We start from the raw sequence: 3,818 nt of genomic DNA, 5'->3' as shown, positions 1-3,818 counted from the left end.
GGGAATTCTGGTCGAAGTCAGATTTTCATGGACAGGATATCGAGCGTGAGTCGTGGGGGGCGGGTTCTGCAGTTCGAGGAATACATCGCTGCTTTTTGCAGAAGTGATTGGTCCCTAATGGCATCATGGCCTGTGACCTTTAAAGCACTCCACTGAATCGGTTTGGTGGCTGAGTGTGAAGCAGCTGGGATAGAGGATCACATCTCTCACTCGGAGGCCCATGGTTCATTAGCAGCGAAACCGGTGGATTGTCACTCGGGTAGGGAATAAGTCCTTACCGCCAAAGTGAAGGAGTTCAAGTACCTCAGGTTTTGTTCACCCGGAGTGAGGGTAAGGGACACAACTCTCGCTTTGGAAGTACAGGGATTGGATGGCCCTGAAAAGTGACCCCCTCACCCCATACTCCCGCAGCACCTCCCACAGAATATTCTGGGGAACCTGGTCATATGCCTTCTCCAAATTCACAAAATACATGTCGGGCATATTCCCAGGCCCCTTCCAAAACACCTGCAGGAGTGAAGAGTTCGTCCGTTGTTCCATGACCAGGACCGAACCCGCACTGTTACTCTTCAATCAGAGGTTCGACAATCAACCGAACCCTCCTTTCAAGCACCTTAGAGTAAACTTTCCCAGGGAGGCTGAGTAGTGTGATGCCTCTGTAGTTTGCACACACCCTCTGGTCCCCCTTTTTAAATAGGGGAACCACCACCCCAGTCCGCCACTCCTTCGGCGCTGTCCCTGACTTCCACGCAATGTTGAAAAGGCGTGTCAACCAAGACAGCCCCTCAACACCCAGAGCCTTCAGCATTTTTGGCCTTTGCCACTGTGGAGTTGTTTGACTACCTCAGTGACTTCCCGTAGGGAAATTGATCCCCCATCATCCTCCAGCCCTGCCTCTATCACAGAGGGTGGGTTTGTTGGACTAGTCAGGTTCAGGAGTTCCCCAAAGGTGCTCTTTCACCGACCCAACTACCTCCTCGTTAAAGGTCACAGCGTCCCCATCCCCGCTTAAAGGTGTCGGACGGTTTTCCAGAAGCGCCTGGGTGCCGTCTGAAAGTCCTTCTCCATGACTTCTCCGAACTCCTCCCACACCCGCTGTTTTGCTTCCCTCACAGCTGCGGCTGCAGTCCTTCAGGCCTGTCGGTACCCTGCAGCTGCCTCAGGAGTCCCCCGGGATAACATATCATAGACCTTTGGCCTAGGGTGCTCTGGTACCACGTACACATACACATACTGCTAGTACACAGCATCCCTGTGTACTAGCATGGTGTTTGTTATGGAAAATCCATGACAAGCACAGAAGTCCAGTAACAAAAGACCACCCAGGTTCAGATCTGGGAGGCTGTTCCTCCCAATCACGCACCTCCAGGTGTCTCCATCATTGCCCACATGTGCGTTGAAGTCTCCCAGGAGAACGATGGAGTCCCCTACTGGAGCCCTATACAGGACTTCATTCAGGGTCTCCAAGAAGGCAGAATACTCTGCACTGCTGTTCTTCCCCCCTACAGCCCGTAGGCATAGGAAGGCGATATAGTGGCGCTCAGCCGGGGACTTAGTATCCCCACACCCACCGATGCCTCACAACTTGGGCAACTCCAGAGAAGAATAGGGTCCAACCCTTAGGAGTAAAGATCCAAAGCCTCGACAGTGCATAGACGTAAGCCCCACCAGATCTAATTGATAGCGCTCCACCTCCCGCACCAGTTCCGGCTCCTTCCCCCCCAGCGAAGTGACATTCCACGTCCCCAAAGCCAGCTTCTGCTGCCCGGGTCTGGTCTGTCGAGGCCCCTTGCCTTTACTGCCACCCATTTGGCATTGCACCCGACCCCAGTGGTTTCTCCCGTGAGTGGTGGGCCCACGGGATGAAGATGTGGCCACGTCACTTTTTCGGGCTCCGTGGCAAGCTTGGCCACAAGGCACTCGCTTTTAGGCCCCCCTTCCAGGCCTGGCTCCAGATGGGGGCCCCGGGCTTCCTCCGGGCCGGGTCTCTTTACATCTTCTATGTACTTCCATGGGGTCTTCTGTGAACCATTCTTAGTCTGGCCCCTCACCTGAGACCACTTTGAGACCCTACCAGGAGCATATTGCTCCAGACAACACAGCTCTCAGGTTCATAGAAGCACCCAAACCTCTCCACCACGGTGAGGTGATGGTTCCTGGAGAGGTATTTTATTTTATTAATTATTAATTATTTTTCTGGTTGTTTCACATCCATTTAAACTACCAATTTGAGTTTGAGACCCCTGGTTTAGCCAGATCAGTCAAACCACTTTACATGGGCATAAAATCAGAAGTGAGTGCACCCTAACCTGGGAGGTTGTTTAAATGACTATCTGACTGCTCATGTTTCTTGACCTGTCTTAGTAGCATTGCCTCCACATTACCTGATGTCAGCTATTAACTTGAGTACAATGTCATTACTTGATAGTATGGCTGGATGATTGTTTTTATATTGATATCATTATTTTTGATTTGAAAGGATGTAATTTGCAAGTTGCATGTGGTGCGATTTCAATTATGCCTTGCCTAATTAACAGTATCTCAACAATCTGTAGCAAGTGAAGGTTCAAGCTGGTGTAGGTACCAGATATGCTCGGCCTGGCTTTTAACACAATATCCTAATTAGGAGTGTTTCGTAGAGTAATTGTTCTCTTCCTACTGTGGCACCCCTTTGCCAATAGGCAACGGGTTCAAATGTGCTGAAGGCATATACGTATGGCCAGGAAGCAGCAATATATTCAAAATATGTAATTTTGGTTTGGTAAAAACAGCTTTAGGAACAAGCAGACAGGTTGGATGACAATAAAAATCACATACACACACCGTCTGACAACATCCACTAGCTTAAGGTTGCAAACAAACATGCCAAGCCAGAGCAAGGGGAACTCAATCAATACAGTGGTTGCAATACCAGCTTACAACAACATATGTTGGGCACTGATGCGAGCCATATCAAAACAACAAGAAATAGAAGAAATATCACCAAGGTAGTGTCTCACTAGCCACAAACCAAACATAATTTACCCCATAAAACTACTCCTCACAACAGAAACAACTCAAAAGAAGATTTGCAGCCGATCCCTGGTCAAACTCATTCAATTCACTTGCATCAGCGGCATAATCGCCAGACTACATGCAGCTACCAGCCCTTTGTGGAGGAGACAAAGCCCAGAATAACCTGCACAGATCCCCATAAGATGCCCTTATTGTCTAATCACTGTCCAGGCATTTAAATACTGGTCCACAACGTCAGTTCCACCGTGTAACACTACCTTGAAAGTGACATTTAATTTAATATACAATACAGGATCTGATTTGCTGAGCTCTCCATAGGAGAGCGTTTTTTGAGTTACAATTTAGAAGACTGCATTGGGATTGGGATCTGCAGCACCCAATGCAAATCTCGCTGTAGCGGGTGGTTTTGACTTTGCTGTGGGTGGAAGAGGGTGGTCAAAAAATAAACTTCAGGTTCCAGGATTCAGCACCTACCAGAAGGGTGGATACAGAGACAACAAATGAAGGTGAAAAGAAGTTTAAAGCAGGTTTTTACTGGGGATGCACAATTTGGATATTTTTTCAGCCAATGCGATAACGCATCATTTCTTGCTTCCAATGGCCAATATGGATAAGATGGATAAGTTTATGCACACTTGAAAGCAAGTTAAGTGAGGTTCCAATGACTTTTACTTTACTTTAATATATTTCAGTGACATCATTTAGTCTAGTCTGGGATGTGTGTGTGTGTGTGTGTTTGTGTGTGCCCAATTTATCTGGCTGCAGAAGTGATCACAATAGCCTGGATGTGGGTTTTTAGATCT

The sequence above is a fragment of the Morone saxatilis genome, unplaced genomic scaffold (assembly GCF_004916995.1).
Source record: "Morone saxatilis isolate NCDOM2014 unplaced genomic scaffold, NCSU_SB_2.0 Contig18, whole genome shotgun sequence".
Taxonomy (NCBI): domain Eukaryota; kingdom Metazoa; phylum Chordata; class Actinopteri; family Moronidae; genus Morone; species Morone saxatilis.
The sequence above is the reverse complement of the archived record's forward strand: the minus strand, read 5'-3'. Positions refer to the sequence as shown.